Genomic DNA, 18,786 nt, shown 5'->3' on the forward strand with positions numbered 1-18,786 from the left:
AATTCTACTTGTTTGTTTGATGGGAGGGGGAGAGAGAGCACAAGTGCCAAGGGAGGGGCAGAAGGAATTTCCAGCAGACTCTGCACTAAGCAGAACCCGATGTCGGGCTTGTTCTCATGACCCTGAGGTGATGACCTGAGCAGAAACTGGGAGTCCAACACTAAGCCACCTGAGCTATGCAGGCACCCCTCTCCCTTTTGCTTTATAACAAACCACTCCCAAACTTCATGGCTTAAATAATAAAACATCTATAATTTCTCAAGGTTTTATGGGTTGTCTGGGTAATTATCTCTTCTGACTGGCTTGGTCAGAAGTCTCTTCTGACTTGCTTGGATAGTCTAAGATGGCTTCACTCATTTGTCTGCTGGTTGTCAGGTTGATTAAGGGGGGAGGGAACAGAGCTCAGCTGGGATGGCTCATCTTTGTTCAACCTGCTGTCATCCTTCAGTAGGTTAGCCATGTTTTCTTGAGTAATGATATTTTCAGGGTTCCAGAAAACAACAATGGAGTTCAGGCTGCAGGGCAGAGTATTCCTCAATATTATGCTGACACAAATTTATCAGTGTCCCATTAGCCCAACGAGATTACATGGACAAGTCCATATTCAAATGATGGAATAATATATTCCATGTCTTGATGGGAAAAACTGCAAAATCATTTTACAAAGAAGAATGCGTACACAAATGGGAAGCACTTGAAGCCATTTTTGTAATCTGTCATAGATTGCTAATTACCAGGGAATTAAAAAAAAAAAAATCCTTGTAGGGAATAAATCTAATAGATATCACCTTAACCAAATGATCAAGGTTAAAATCACCAATAATGGGACCAGGTAACATCATAAGCCTCAAGCGAAAGTACATACACACAATGTAGTTTTTTTAGTATTTCAAACCAAAAAAAAAGCATAATTGATTGTAACCATGATAAAAAGCAAAAGATAAGTGCAAATTGAGGAAAATACCACAAAATATCTTATTTATACTTGTCAAAAATATCATTCTGATTAAAGTTAAAGGCTGGCGACCTATTCTGGACTATAGGAGATTAAAGATACATGACTCCTAAAAGAAATGTATAATCCAGAACTAGATACTGGACTGCAAAAAAAAAAATACATTATGGGACAATTGGCAAAATATGAATAAAGTCTATAATATCTAGACCTTTTATTTATGTTAAATCACAATTAATTTTGTATCAGTACTAAATGTCTTAATTTTTATAACTTTACTATAGTTACTGTAATAAAATATTTTGGAGTAAGAAGAGCATAGTGGCTGCATTTTATCACAATCATTCAGAAATACCTACAGATAAAATGATGCAGGATATGTGATCAAACCTTAACAATTGGTAAATCTGGATGAAGAATACAGGGCGAGTTTTTTGTAGTAATTTTGCAACATTTTTAAAGTTTGAATTTATTTTATTTAAAAAATAAAATGAGAGCGGGGTGCCAGGTTGGCTCAGTGGGTTAAAGCCTCTGCTTTCGGTTCAGGTCATGATCTCAGGGTCCTGGGATCGAGCCCCGCATCGGGCTCTCTGCTCAGCAGGAGGCCTGCTTCTCTTCCTCTCTCTCTCTGCCTGCCTCTCTGCCTACGTGTGATCTCTGTCTGTCAAATAAAAAAAATAACATCTTAAAAATAAATAAATAAAAATTTAAAAATTTTAAAAATTTAAAAATGAGAGAATAAACAATCTTTGCTTATCTTAGAGGAAGAATAAATGCAATAATTTATGTGACTGAGTGTTGAAAGTAATAAAATTTATATTGTACTTTTTTCAAATAGAAAGCTAGGAATTTCATCATTGAAGACTTACTGAAAGTAGTTGTTTAGGTAAATGGGATGACCAGAATTGTACAAATAATCGTCTATAAAGAATAAAGTGATTTAGATGGAGAATATACTAAAGACAGATATTCAGCAGGTACACCTGACCAACCAGTGATCAATCAAGGCCCAAATGGAAAACAAAGGGTGATATTATCCAGATAGATGAAAGAAAGGAAGAAGGGAAGGAAGGGAGGAAAAGAAAGAGGGAGAGGAGAGAGAAATTGCTGAAGGTAAGTTGTCAGGTCTTGAAAAATTATTAGTAATGAGGGAGAAAGACAAAAGTGTCACATTATTGAGAGTTTAAAATTGGATGAGTGGGAGAATAGAGATGCTATTATTAAGAGATGCAGGAAGTGATTGGGGGGAGGAGTCAAGATGGCGGAGAAGTAGCAGGCTGAGACTACTTCAGCTAGCCGGAGATCAGCTAGATAGCTTATCTAAAGATTGCAAACACCTGAAAATCCATCGGCAGATCGAAGAGAAGAACAGCAATTCTGGAAACAGAAAAACAACCACTTTCTGAAAGGTAGGACCGGCGGAGAAGTGAATCCAAAGCGATGGGAAGATAGACCCCGGGGGGAGGGGCCGGCTCCCGGCAAGCGGCGGAGCAACGGAGCGCAAAATCAGGACTTTTAAAAGTCTGTTCCGCTGAGGGACATCACTCCAGAGGCTACCCGGGGCGAAGCCCACGCGGGGTCAGCGTGGCCTCAGGTCCCACAGGGTCACATAAGGATCGGGGGTGTCTGAGTGTCGCAGAGGTTGCGGGTATTGGAACGGGAAAGCCGGCTAGAGAGACAGAGCCGACAGTAAGCTCACAGCTCGGGGTTACCTTGAACCGGTCGCAGGCTCGGTGAGCTCGGAGCACGGCCGGAGGTCAGGCAGACGGGAGTAACTGGGCGCTGTTCTCTGAGGGTGCACTGAGGAGTGGGGCCCTGGGCTCTCGGCTCCTCCGGGCCAGAGACCAGGAGGCCGCCATTTGTATTCCCGTCCTCCAGAACTCTACGGAAAGCACTCAGGGAACAAAAGCTCCTGAAAGCAAACCCGAGTGGATTACTCAGCCCGGCCCCGGGTAAGGGCGGTGTAATTCCGCCTGGGGAAAAGACACTTGAGAATCACTACAACAGGCCCCTCCCCCAGAAGATCATCAAGAAATCCAGCCAAGACCAAGTTCACCTACCAAGGAGTGCGGTTTCAATACCAAGGAGAGCAGCAGAATTCCAGAGGAGGAGAAAGCCAAGCACGGAACTCATGTCTTTTTCCCTGTGATTTTTTTTTAGTCTTGCGGTTAATTTAATTTTTTTCTTTTTCATTTTTTTTTTTCTCGCCTTCTGGTAAAATTTTTTTTTAACTTTTACCTTTTTCTTTTTTAATGTTTTTTAACTAGTTTATCTAATATATATATATTTTTTATATTTTTCTTATGAGTTTTATTTTTTTAATTCTTTTCTTTTCTTTTTTCTTTTTTTTCTTTCTTCCTTTTTGAACCTCTTTTTATCCTTTTCTCCCCCCTCACAATTTGGGATCTCTTCTAATTTGGTTAAAGCATATTGTCCTGGGGTTGTTTAGTATTTTCCTTACGCCTTCATATACTCTTATCTAGACAAAATGACAAGACGGAAAAATTCAACACAAAAAAAAGAACAAGAGGCAGTACCGAAGGCTAGGGACCTAATCAATACAGACATTGGTAATATGTCAGATCTAGAGTTCAGAATGACAATTCTCAAGGTTCTAGCTGGGCTCCAAAAAGGCATGGAAGATATTAGAGAAACCCTCTCGAGAGATATAAAAGCCCTTTCTGGAGAAATAAAAGAACTAAAATCTAACCAAGTTGAAATCAAAAAAGCTATTAATGAGGTGCAATAAAAAATGGAGGCTCTCACTGCTAGGATAAATGAGGCAGAAGAAAGAATTAGTGATATAGAAGACCAAATGACAGAGAATAAAGAAGCTGAGCAAAAGAGGGACAAACAGCTACTGGACCACGAGGGGAGAATTCGAGAGATAAGTGACACCATAAGACGAAACAACATTAGAATAATTGGGATTCCAGAAGAAGAAGTAAGAGAGAGGGGAGCAGAAGGTATACTGGAGAGAATTATTGGGGATAATTTCCACAATATGGCAAAGGGAACGAGCATCAAAATTCAGGAGGTTCAGAGAACACCCCTCAAAATCAATAAGAATAGGCCCACACCCCATCACCTAATAGTAAAATTTACAAGTCTCAGTGACAAAGAGAAAATCCTGAAAGCAGCCCGGGAAAAGAAATACAATGGTAAAATACAATGGTAAAAATATTAGATTGGCAGCTGACTTATCCACAGAGACCTGGCAGGCCAGAAAGAGCTGGCATGATATTTTAAGAGCACTAAATGAGAAAAACATGCAGCCAAGAATACTATATCCAGCTAGGCTATCATTGGAAAATAGAAGGAGAGATTAAAAGCTTCCAGGACAAACAAAAACTGAAAGAATTTGCAAACACCAAACCAGCTCTACAGGAAATATTGAAAGGGGTCCTCTAAGCAAAGAGAGAGCCTACAAGTGGTAGATCAGAAAGGAACAGAGACTATATACAGTAACAGTCACCTTACAGGCAATACAATGGCACTAAATTCATATCTCTCAATAGTTACCCTGAATGTTAATGGGCTAAATGCCCCTGTCAAAAGACACAGGCTATCAGAATGGATAAAAAAACAAAACCCATCTATATGTGCCTCCAAGAAACTCATTTTAAGCCCGAAGACACCTCCAGATTTAAAGTGAGGGGGTGGAAAAGAATTTACCATGCTAATGGACATCAGAAGAAAGCAGGAGTGGCAATCCTTATATCAGATCAATTAGATTTTAAGCCAAAGACTCTAATAAGAGATGAGGAAGGACACTATATCATACTCAAAGGGTCTGTCCAACAAGAAGGTCTAACAATTTTAAATATCTATGCCCCCAATGTGGGAGCAGCCAACTATATAAACCAATTAATAACAAAATCAAAGAAACACATCAACAATAATACAATAATAGTAGGGGACTTTAACACTCCCCTCACTGAAATGGACAGATCATCCAAGCAAAAGATCAGCAAGGAAATAAAGGCCTTAAACGACACACTGGACCAGATGGACATCACAGATATATTCAGAACATTTCATCCCAAAGCAACAGAATACACATTCTTCTCTAGTGCACATGGAACATTCTCCAGAATAGATCACATCCTTGGTCCTAAATCAGGACTCAACCGGTATCAAAAGATTGGGATCATTCCCTGCATATTTTCAGACCACAATGCTCTAAAGCTAGAACTCAACCACAAAAGGAAGTTTGAAAATAACCCAAATACATGGAGACTAAACAGCATCCTTCTAAAGAATGAATGGGTCAACCGGGAAATTAAAGAAGAATTGAAAAAAATCATGGAAACAAATGATAATGAAAATACAATGGTTCAAAATCTGTGGGACACAACAAAGGCAGTCCTGAGAGGAAATTATATAGTGGTACAAGCCTTTCTCAAGAAACAAGAAAGGTTTCAGGTACACCACCTAACCCTACAACTAAAGGAGCTGGAGAAAGAAACCCTAATCCCAGCAGGAGAAGAAAAATATCAGAGCAGAAATCAATGAAATAGAAACCAAAAAAACAATAGAACAAATCAACGAAACTAGGAGCTGGTTCTTTGAAAGAATTAATAAAATTGACAAACCCCTGGCCTGACTTATCAAAAAGAAAAGAGAAAAGACCCAAATAAATAAAATCATGAATGAAAGAGGAGAGATCACAACTAACACCAAAGAAATACAAACTATTATAAGAACATACTATAAGCAACTCTACGCCAATAAATTTGACAATCTGGAAGAAATGGATGCATTCCTAGAAACATATAAACTACCACAACTGAACCAGGAAGAAATAGAAAGCCTGAACAAACCCATAACCAGTAAGGAGATTGAAACAGTCATTAAAAATCTCCAAACAAACAAAAGCCCAGGGACAAATGGCTTCCTGGGGGAATTCTACCAAACATTTAAAGAAGAACTAATTCCTATTCTCCTGAAACTGTTCCAAAAAATAGAAATGGAAGGAAAACTTCCAAACTCATTTTATGAGGCCAGCATCACCTTGATCCCAAAAACAGACAAGGATCCCATCAAAAAAGAGAGCTATAGACCAATATCCTTGATGAACACAGATGCAAAAGTAATCAACAAAATACTAGCCAATAGGATTCAACAGTACATTAAAAGGATTAATCTCACAAAACAAACTGAGGGTTGCTGGGGGGAGGGGGTTTGGGAGAAGGGGGTGGGATTATGGACATTGGGGAGGGTAGGTGCTTTGGTGAGTGCTGTGAAGTGTGTAAACCTGGTGATTCACAGACCTGTACCCCTGGGATAAAAATATATGTTTATAAAAAATTTAAAAAAAAAAAAAGGATTATTCACCACGACCAAGTGGGATTTATTCCAGGGCTGCAAGGTTGGTTCAACATCCACAAATCAGTCAGTGTGATACAACACATCAATAAAAGAAAGAACAAGAACCATATGATACTCTCAATAGATGCTGAAAAAGCATTTGACAAAGTACAGCATCCCTTTCTGATCAAAACTCTTCAAAGTGTAGGGATAGACGGCACATACCTCAATATCATCAAAGCCATCTATGAAAAACCCACCGCAAATATCATTCACAATGGAGAAAAACTGAAAGCTTTTCAGCTAAGGTCAGGAACACGGCAGGGATGTCCATTATCACCACTGCTATTCAACATAGTACTAGAGTCCTAGCCTCAGCAATCAGACAACAAAAGGAAATTAAAGGCATCCAAATCGGCAAAGAAGAAGTCAAATTATCACTCTTCGCAGATGATATAATACTATATGTGGAAAACCCAAAAGACTCCACTCCCAAACTGCTAGAACTTATACAGGAATTCAGTAAAGTGTCAGGATATAAAATCAATGCACAGAAATCAGTTGCATTTCTCTACACCAACAGCAAGACAGAAGAAAGAGAACTTAAGGAGTCAATCCCATTTACAATTGCACCCAAAACTAGATACCTAGGAATAAACCTAACCAAAGAGGCTAAGAATCTATACTCATAAAACTATAAAGTACTCATGAAAGAAATTGAGGAAGACACAAAGAAATGGAAAAATGTTCCATGCTCCTGGATTGGAAGAATAAATATTGTGAAAATGTCTATGCTACCTAAAGCAATCTACACATTTAATGCAATTCCTATCAAAGTACCAGCCATCTTTTTCAAAGAAATGGAACAAATAATTCTAAAACTTATATAGAACCAGAAAAGACCTCGAATAGCCAAAGGGATATTGAAAAAGAAAGCCAACGTTGGTGGCATCACAATTCCGGACTTCAAGCTCTATTACAAAGCTGTCATCATCAAGATAGCATGGTACTGGCACAAAAACAGACACATAGATCAATGGAACAGAATAGAGAGCCCAGAAATAGACCCTCAACTCTACAGTCAACTAATCTTCGACAAAGCAGGAAAGAATGTCCAATGGAAAAAAGACAACCTCTTCAATAAATGGTGCTGGGGAAATTGGACAGCCACATGCAGAAAAATGAAATTGGACCATTTCCTTACACCACACACAAAAATAGACTCAAAATGGATCAAGGACCTCAATGTGCTAAAGGAATCCATCAAAATCCTTGAGGAGAACTCAGCCGCAGCAACATCTTCCTAGGAACAACACAAAAGGCAAGGGAAGCAAGGGAAAAAATGAACTATTGGGATTTCATCAAGATCAAAAGCTTTTGCACAGCAAAGGAAACAGTTAACAAAATCAAAAGACAACTGACAGAATGGGAGAAGATATTTGCAAACAACATATCAGATAAAGGACTAGTGTCCAGAATCTCTAAAGAACTTAGCAAACTCAACACCCAAAGAACAAATAATCCAATCAAGAATGGGCAGAGGACATGAACAGACATTTCTGCAAAGAAGACATCCAGATGGCCAACAGACACATGAAAAAGTGCTCCATATCACTCGGCATCAGGGAAATACAAATCAAAACCACAATGAGATACCGCCTCACACCAGTCAGAATGGCTAAAATCAACAAGTCAGGAAATGACAGATGCTGGCGAGGATGTGGAGAAAGGGGAACCCTCCTACACTGTTGGTGGGAATGCAAGCTGGTGCAGCCACTCTAGAAAACAGCATGGAGGTCCCTCAAAATGTTGAAAATAGAACTGCCCTATGACCCAGCAATTGTACTACTGGGTATTTACCCTAAAGATACAAACGTAGTGATCCAAAGGGGCACGTGTACTCGAATGTTTATAGCAGCAATGTCCACAACAGCCAAACTATGGAAAGAACCTAGATGTCCATCAACAGATGAATGGATCAAGAAGAAGTGGTATATATACACAATGGAATACTATGCAGCCATCAAAAGAAATGAAATCTTGCCATTTGTGACAACATGGATGGAACTGGAGCATATCATGCTTAGCGAAATAAGTCAAGCAGAGAAAGACAACTATCATATGATCTCCCTGATATGAGGAAGTGGTGATGCAACATGGGGGCTTAAGTGGGTAGGAGAAGAATAAATGAAACAAGATGGGATTGGGAGGGAGACAAACCATAAATGACTCTTAATCTCACAAAACAAACTGAGGGTTGCTGGGGGGAGGGGGTTTGGGAGAAGGGGGTGGGATTATGGACATTGGGGAGGGTATGTGCTTTAGTGAGTGCTGTGAAGTGTGTAAACCTGGTGATTCGCAGACCTGTACCCCTGGGGATAAAAATATATGTTTATAAAAAATAAAAAATTAAAAAAAGAGATGCAGGAAGCAACAACTCTTGTTTTCTAAAATAAAAATCTAAAATTATTTCTTATGAATTATATTTCAATGGATTCTCATTATTTTTAGGAAATAGTCTAAAAGCCCTAACAAGTTTTACAAGAATCTTTATAATCTGGCCCCTGCTTATTACCCTAGTGCAATATATTGACTTAAGCACTGGGAAAGGTACTAAAAGATATAGAAGAACATAAAGAGAGCTCTCATGATACTTAGAGTCTAATCCTTTATCCAGTGAATATGTATTGAATGTTTACAACATGCTCTCAGTATAGGACAGTGAGTAAAAAGATAAGACTCCACTTTCATGAATGCTACATTTTAGTGTAATATGTTCTTTAAAAAAATATATATGTACTTATGTCAGATGGTAATAAATTCTGAGAAAGCTGAGCTTTCCAACTAGTGTACCAAAAATGGTTAACAGATATCACATGATATACTGACCACCTCAACCATCAGAAATGGCCAAGTAGGGTGGCCTCAAGTTGCCAGAGTTCATAGACAGGTGGCCTCTGCTCAGAAGAAACTTGTTTAGGGCTCTTTGTAGGATGGCCTGAACAAGAGAAGACTGAGCGTGTGTCCCATTCTTCCTGAAGGTGACATAAAGAAGCATCTACATCTGAACATCTACTTCAGCATTCGGCTACAGACCCAGTGGTCCACAAGGGCTCTTGGAATGGTTTGAAAACTTTTATTTTAGGGGCACCTTGGTGGCTCAGTGAGATAAAGCCTCTGCCTTCAGCTCAGGCCATGATCCCAGGGTCCTGGGATCGAGCCCCACATTGGGCTCTCTGCTCAGTGGAGAGCCTGCCTCCCTGACCCCTGCCTGCCTCTCTGCCTACTTGTGATCTCTGTCTGTCAAATAAATAAATAAAATCTTTGAAAGAAAAGAAAGAGAAAACGTTTATTTTAGGGGTCAAGAGACATTGCATATAGTTCAAAATGTAACCCGTTGCCCATGGGGAAGCAAGGAGCCTCGGCAGAAAATTGTAGCTAGTATACTTTCAGTTAATGACCCAAAGCTCTAGCAACACAAATGTACTATAATTCTGTGCCATATGCTGATTTGCTATTTTTGTGATAGCCATGTCAGCTGCAGATTGACTGCTCTAATACTGCTTGAGTGTTTTTCAAATTTAAGCTTTATAGTTATATTCAATTTTCTGATAAAAAAATTTTAATAGATTTGAAATCCATTAATATCCATAATAATTCAAAATCCCAACTCATATGAAAGAAAAAGAGTTGATATATTTTAAATACCATTTAAATTGACAAACATTTTGTCATAAAAATAAAGATATAAAATCTTTTACACCTACTTTATGCAAATATTTTCTCTTCCTTGATGATAATTATTATATCATCATTTAAAATTTCATGATCAGAAAGCAGAGCTATTTCAAATATGCAACCTGTTACTAAAAAGTTCAGTTCATGGAGGCAGGATCTCATTATAATATTTTTTAAGGTTTTATTTGGAAGTCTTAAATGATTCACTAGACCTTACCTTCTTTAATATACTATTTTTATAATAACTTAAAAATATGAGGAAAAGGTAATTAATTTAGCTCCATATTTAAATACTCATATTTGTTCTAATTTATCTCATGATCCATTGCAGCATCTTAGCATCTGACACATCTTCTTAGCGTCTAACATAGTTTAAAATTTACATTTTTCCACAATTTTGTGATTGATGTCTCTTTTAACCAACATACAATGGGATATACCAAAGCAAAATGTAATTGTGTGGGAGCAGTGGAGGTGCAAAGTTGTAGCTTGACTCTAGACACAATACCTTTTAAAAACTTAAGTTAAATAAATTAATCAATCCAACCATCTATTAACCAATGGCTGAATCTTGCTTGTGAACTTTCCTTTTTCATCTCTCCTTTCCCCACTAGACTTTTCCTTTCTTTGTTTTGAATTCTTGACTGGGTAATAATCATTAGTGCCAAAGAATTAGAGGAAATGGGGCACCTGGGTGGCTCAGTTGGTTAAGCGCCTGTCTCTTGGTTTTGCCTGTGGGCATGATCTGAAGGTCACGTCATCCAGCCCTGCATAGGGCTCCACATTTAGGGCAAAGTCTGCTTGCTACTGCCCTGTGCTCTCTCTTTCACACAAACAAAATAAATAAAATCATTTTTAAAAAAACAGAGGAAACAATTTCAGCTCATAATAATTTTCAGCACCACGGAGAGCAACACATAAGCCTCTCCCAACAGATTCTGTGGCCAGGACAGCCTATGCTAGTATATAGCATACATCAACAGGGATGAGCAAATACTTAGAAGGTATGGTACTATTCAGCATTCATAAACAAAGATAAGTAAATAAGTGGAAAACATAATGTGGAAAAGCACTGGCATTCACATAAGGGAATGTGGCTTTGCTGTCACTTAACATCTCTGAATCTCCATTAAATCAAAATGAAAATGTGAAGCGAATGTTAAACACCATCCGAGTTCAAAGTATAAAACAATTACATATCCACCACCTCAAGAGTTTTTTTACTTGTGTACACCATATGAGTATATATATATTTTTAGAAGGCAAATCCCTGGAAAGCAGGAGCTATATTACTGATTCCCAGGGCTGAATATAACATTTGGCAGATAATAGTCATTTATTTATTAAACATATACATCAAATTAAATCATCCTGTAAATAATATTTCACTTGCTTATTAAATCTCATGAATAATCCATTTTACTGGCAAAACTACTTACATATTTAAGAATCTAGTCATTTTTATTTCAAGTTTGAGTATGAATGCTTATCAAAAATAAGCATTAAGTTACATTGGTACAGTTACATAGTTATAGTTACATAAGTTACAGAGCAGGTAAGCTTTATTGGTTTTCATATTTTAAAACTATATTCAAAATATCACCTTCTTGTAATGAAGGATTTTCCAGTGTGTTTTAATTAGTTGTTTGAAGCTTTACTCAGAAATCCAACATACAAAAAAATGTAACACCCACAAAATCCTTTGGTCAACAAATAGCTACTATAGGCCTATACCCCATCAATGCACAAATGTAAGTCACTGTCTTATAGAATTAGAGGAAATAAGGCACAAGGAATAAAGAAATGTATTAAAACCACTTTTTAAATGCTAACATTTAAAAAAAGTCCTAGATTCATATGAAATTTTCCTACTCAGTCTTTTCTTCAGCTATCCCATTCAAAAAAAAACTATTTATGTTGCTACATAATGTACAAAATTTGTGTGTACTGAACAAGACAATTTAAACAAGGCAAACTCATAAATTATTCAAAGCTTAACAAAGAACAGGAAGTAGGAGGTATTAAGTGGAGTGTCACAAATTTTGGTATTAGACTCTAACTAAACACCTAATTAGAATCAGAATGAAAAGGAAAGAACCTGTTGCATTTTAAATCTGTCTGCGTTGCCAAATTGATATGAAAAGGCAACTGCCTCAATATCAAAGAATAGAAGTATGGCTATCACTAGGAAAAGATGATTCCAACTAACTGAGGAATTTTCAAAACTTAAGTAAACAAATAAAGGGAGATATTTTTATTTTGAAAAAATAGAAGCTGATACTATACAACATTAAATATAAAAGGAGAACATGCTATTAGGATTTTTTTTCTTTCATCAGCCTGAAATGTATAACAATTCATGAAGTCAGAAATAGGTAGTAATTATATTATGATATATACAAAGAAAACACATATATATAAGTATTATACATATATAGTTCCTTTGAAAAGTAGAAAGCATTTTATAACTGTAAAGTATAATAATAAGTATAAAAGTAAAATTTAGCAGATTATTAAGAACAAGAAAAATGATGAAACAAGAGCCTTCATGATTCTAAACTCAATTGAGAGTATTACAGAAGACATGTCAGAGTAGAGTATGTAGCAATGTTTTGAAATCAAGAGTCATTAGTATCAGATAAAAGCAATCAAGTTTATTATCCATAAAGACATTAATGATATAGTCTCTAAAAAGAATTCCATAAACATGGAAATTGGCTTTTCTTAATTTATATTCTAAGATTTGAGCAATTACTCAAATTTGCAAAGAAAATAGAATTTAAACTATTTAAGCATATCTTTGCCCCAGGAATATTTAAAACAGTTCTTAAAGTTCTTTCCAGACTTTCAGTTATATGAATTTGACTGATATCTTTGTATTCCTTCTCTGAACAGAAGTTTATATATTATACATAATATATATGTGTATATGTATTATGTGTGCATATGTGAATATATGCATGTGTGTGTATGTGTGAATCTATGAACTGTAGTACAACCATTTTCCATGAAGTGAATTCCCAAAGCTATCCATGTGGATAATTGCTTCTAGTTTCTTGAATGTGAAAAATCATATTTTTAGCTACCTCTCATTAAACATACAATGGGACTCAGTATTCATACAACATATAGGCATTATACTAAATTTTAAAGATTCTTCAGTAATCAATATTGAATGATTTTCACAGTGGTTAAAAATTTAAAAAGTGAAAATAATACTTCCCCCACAAAGATCTACAAAATATGTGAACTTCCAGTAATTAGACTTAAAAATTTTATATAAAACCTGGTGTCATGCATGGCCTCTAAGCATCCATTTAAAAAAGGAATGCACAGCAGAAGTTAACTGTGTGAGAATCAGCTTTTCAAAAGTGGTGCTTCTGCTTCCATTTTCATCACAAACAAGCCGTACTATTCGTAAATGGAAAGTCACACTCATATTTACTCACTGACCTATACAAAGTTGTACACATTTTTTTTAATCTACATATCATCTTTCTTTTTAGGCTCAGGCAGCCCCAACAGTTCGTAGGCTTTGAAGCAAATTAGACAGGGATTAAATGGCAAATTCTGTCACTTAGCAGCTATGTGACCTTAGGAATGTACCTCTCTGAGATGCAGTCACATTTTTGGTAACAGAAGTATTATACACTAGTATTATAATTGAATTTTGGAGAAATGAATGATGGAGTATGTATACCTGACTCATCCTAGACACTCAATAAGTCATTCTATTTTTGTGTTCCCTGTACTGTAAATGCTATTGTCGATTTTCAAAGATAATTGGGATTTAAGGTGAACCCAGGAAGATTTCATTTCCCCTGCAATGGGGACAATTTAGAATAAGGAATCAAGATAATCAACACCATTTGTCTATATATCAAAAATTCTCTCACTTCTTCCCCCCTCCTGCAATCTCTAAACTCAATAATGGCCCTAACTTAGAATCAGAATAAGCATTTGTACTATGAATAGTCTCCTAGCCCTAAAACTTCCCATCATAGGCACAAGCAGGTATGCTCACATGAGTACAGTTTCCCACGTTAAAATGTAAGTTCCATGGGCTTTGTCTGCTTAAGTCACAGAAATATCTCAGTAGACAGAACTAAGTGCGGGCCACTTAATAAGGGTCAAAAAAATAGCACAGATCATTGTATTCTTCTCTCAATAACCCTTACATATGGGGGGAAATTGGCTTTTTATCAGTCTCTTCCTGTCAATCTTTTTAATAGTCTTCCAATTAGGCAATGATGCTCTTCTCTGTGAATATCACCTTGCCAACAACCACCTGCTGAATCCTCCATAAACTCTGCATAAAGTAGAGGACAGAATTCAACTAGTTCAAAAAACTAATTCTGTCTCATATTCCCAGTTTGCCCTGTACTTTGCTTAGCCAACTCTAGCAACTACAAAGATGTCCTAAACTGCCTAAGATGTGACAAATGTAGGAAGCTCTTAAGAAGGAACAGGAATAGGGTGCCTGGGTGGCTCAGTGGGTTAATGCTGCTGCCTTCCGCTCAGGTCATGATCTCAGGGTCCTGGGATCGAGTCCCACATCGGGCTCTCTGCTCAGCAGGGAGCCTGCTTCCTCATCTCTCTCTCTCACTACCAGCCTCTCTGCCTACTTGTGATCTCTCTCTGTCAAATAAATAAATAAAAATCTTAAAAAAAAAAAAAAAAGAAGGAACAGGAATAGAAGCATGATCTGTTCCTCGGGACTCAAAATCACTCTGATAGTAACTCCAACATTTTCCAATTCAGAGCTTTTTCTTATAAAGCAGTATGGGAGATAGTTTCCATTTTACCACAATAGGCTTTTTTTTTTCTTTTTTGCCTTTTGTCAGTCCAATTTGCAGAGTTTCAGAAGAAAGTATAAAACCCCTGAATAAATTAATGTCTTGGCATGTAATTTACTCATTATTGAGAAGTAGATTATCTAGGACTTCTTTTTCCCACTTCTTTTATTTACCTTCAAACTACTGAGTTTTTGTTATCAGTGCCAGTGGAAAAAGGAACCAGTTTTATACATACAAATTATGAACTGCATCCATAATATACCACCTACAGAACTATCAGAATAGAACTTTAAGCCACATATTCTATTAATACTGAATAGTACTGCAGCATTTACTATAAGGCTTTTGCAAAGTCTTCTATTAGGAAGTACAGAAATGATGATTTCTAGATTTTAAAATAAATTTACACTCTTTAAATAGAAACATATGGATATTTCAATAACATTTAGGAAATATTCAAAAATTTGCATTTCATAGTCACTACCTGTGGTTAAGAGCCAATCTCTGTTGCTTCTATCTTAATGTTAAGCAAAAGCTGGACACTGTTTTATTCATCTATTTCTTTCATCAGTTACTAACCTCTCAAATTTTGAGATAAGTATCAAAGGAAAATATTGTCAAAAATAGCTCCCTGGGGGCTAAAAGAGCACTGTCAGTTTCCTGTTTGTTTCTTCTGTTTCTCAATTTGTCATATTTTAAGACTTGGTACAGGAAAATGAAAGCCGATACCAAAAGATGTGGAACAAGTACGGAGAGACAGCAAGCCAGAATCCAGCTGGAGACTCATCCGTTTGTGAAAAATAGAAAAATAGCTACAAAAAGCAGTCAGGAAGGTTAGGAGCAGTATTCCAGTGACACTCTGATTGTAGTAAAAAAATCTGTGGATATGAATTTTGTATATGTGTGTCTTCATGTGTTAAAAAATAAAACTGAACAAAAGAAATTGATCCTATATTAGAAAATCAGATATTTCTCATATAAAAACCTTGATATCTGGCATGTCTTAAAAATTAGAAGATATAGAAAAATTGAACCCACCTTATTAAGTACAAAGTGGACATAATTCACTGGACCAAGCAGCTATTATTTCTCACATGGATTACTGGAACAGCCTCCTCTTTCTATTCTTCTTTTCTATTCTTCTCAAATATATTCTCAATGAAGCTGTTAAACTAGTCCTATTAAATGCAAACTCAATTCTATCACTATTCTGCTCAAAACTCTGCACATCTTCACATCTCATTTAGAGTAAGAGACAGTCCTTACAGTGGCCTCTTTGTGACCCTTTACCACTCTGCTCTAGTCATAATGATCTCTTTCCTATTTCTCAAGCAGTTCAGGCAAGATTATACCTCAGGCCTTTGCATTTCCTGTCCCCTTTGCCTATGATGACACTCCCCCAGACAGTTCCATCTTGCTCTCTTGTTTCCTTCAAGTTTTGACTTAAATGTTTTTAGTGAAAACTAACTCTATACCACTGACACCCCTTTCTCCCTTCCCTAGCTGACTTTCTTCTATGGCTAACGCCACACACAGATTTTACTTATATATCTTATTTGTTCTGTGTCCGCCTTATAATATCAGCAACTTTAGATATGTATCTTTGTATATTTTACTTTTGCTATATTCCCTGCTTTAAGACTCCTTGTGCATAGCCCTTACTCCATAAATTGCTTTGAACGAGTAAATGATAGAGTACCATTTTTTGCTAGTTTGCTAATGAGGAATCCAGAAGTTATATTTATATAATTTGCCCAAGTTCACATACCTAAAAAATAAAAAGCCAACATTCAAACCTTGGCAGTCGGATACCAGGAATCAATATTCTAGAGCCTCAGGTTGCAATATTAAGAAGAGATGTGATTTTCAAAGAAGCAGAAATAACATTTTTGTGTGGAGGTACAAAATGTTGCTATGTGAATAAATATGCTAACTATCTTCATTTTTTGTACCATCAGTCTGACCTCTGAAAAAATAAAAAATCATGACCCTTTGATTTAAGTGGTGGAAATGGAGTAGAAACCAGTGGTTTTGTTTTTGTCTTGTTTTTCTTTGTATTTTGGCCCTATTATTTTTCTCACAGCTGCCTACCTTGCTCTCCTGCTCTACTTTCCCTGGATTTGAGTTAGTCAATACTACAGAGATATTTTTTTGAAATTACTGACTTCCATTTCTCTTCCTTTGAAATATGAATTACCTTTTGAAGTATAACTTAAAGAAAAGTTCACAAATCACAAGTACATAGCTCTGTGAATGTAACAAAATAAAAACATCCTGTACCAGTATTACACTGGTAAGTATGTAACAACCAGCTGCCCTACCTCAAAACCAAACAAAAACACCTTGACAAAACACAATTCCCATGGCATAAGTACCCCAGCATGGCCAATTTCAAGCTAGGGACTTGATGTCAACCAGCTTGCGAACTTCAAACATTTAACAATCAACTCTTGCAACCTGATGCAAGCCAGTTGCAATATATCACAAAAAACCAAGAAGCCCTATCATGTTTCCCACCTAATAGTTACTTTCCTCTTCACCCCAAGTAACTGGCACCCTGACTCACAGCATCTATTTTTGAATTTAATATAAAGGAGCAATACACACTCTTTTGAATATGGTTTCTTTTTCTGTGTTTATGAAATAGATCCATGTGTTGCAAGTAGTGATAAATCATTCATTTTCAGTGCAGTATAGTATTTGGTATCATGGTATAATGTGTATATTTTTTAGAGTTGGTAAACATTTAGTTTGTTTCTATTCATCGTTTATTATATGATTATTGTAATAATTGGTTATAATATTGCCATGGAAATTCTTAGCGTTTCCTTTGGTGAACATAGGTGCTCAGTGTCCTACAGTACTCACTTCTTCCTAGAAGAATTACTGAATCAGAGGATAAATGTATCAGGCTTATTAGAAACTGCCAAAAATGGCTCCAAAGTGATAATGTGAATTTACACCACTGTTTAAAGTGTGTGGAAATTCTTGTTTCTCCACATCTTCTTCTAGGCATGGGATTTTGGGTCTTTTTAAATATATTCATTCTGGTTGCTATATCTCATTTTGATTTAAATATGTTTCCCAGAAGGATTAGTGAGATTGAGCACATTTTTTCATGTTTAGTGAACCACTGGACATTCTCTTTTGTGAAGTCATCAACTTAAGTCTTAGGTTTATCTTTCTTTAGGTTGTATGGTTGATTTATAGTTCTTTATATATTCCAAATGCCACCCCTGTGTTGATTACAGGTACTAAAAATATCTTATACCACTCAGGTACTTGCATCTTAATGCTCTCAGCGGAATTCTTTAATAATCAGAAGTCTTTTAAAATAATCAGATATCTATCTATCTATCTATCTATCTATCTATCTATACATGTCATCTATCTGGCTTTCTGACTACCTACCTACCTACCACAGCTTTGCGAATTATTTACACACCTTTCAATTCACCCATTTTAAGTGTATAACTCAATGGTTTTTCAGTATATTGACAGAGTTGTGGAATTGCCATCATGACACATTCTAGAATATCTTCATCACTATCAAAATAAACTCCATATGTATTTTCAATGCCTCCCCATTTTCCACCAGGCCTCACCAGCCTTAGATAACCATGTATCTTCTTTCTATCCATTCATATTCTTTATTTTTCATATAAATTAAATCATACAGTATGTGGACTTTTGTGGCAGGTTTCTTTCATTACCATAATGTTTTCAAGGTTCGTCCATGTGGCATTTTGAATCAATGTTTTATTCTTTTTTAAAGCTGAACAATATTCAGTTGTACAGATATATTACATTTTTATTCATTCATTCAACATTTGAGTTTGTTTCCACTTTTGGACTATCATGAATAATGCTGCTAGGAACATTCATATACAAGTTTTCGTGTGGACATATGGTTTCCTTTTTCTTACGTATAGACCTAGGAGTGGAAATGTTGAGCCATAGAGTAACTTCATGTTTAACATTTTGAGG

The sequence above is a fragment of the Mustela putorius genome, unplaced genomic scaffold, assembly GCF_011764305.1.
Source record: "Mustela putorius furo isolate JIRA1106 unplaced genomic scaffold, ASM1176430v1.1 tig00003869_pilon_pilon_pilon, whole genome shotgun sequence".
Lineage (NCBI taxonomy): Eukaryota > Metazoa > Chordata > Mammalia > Carnivora > Mustelidae > Mustela > Mustela putorius.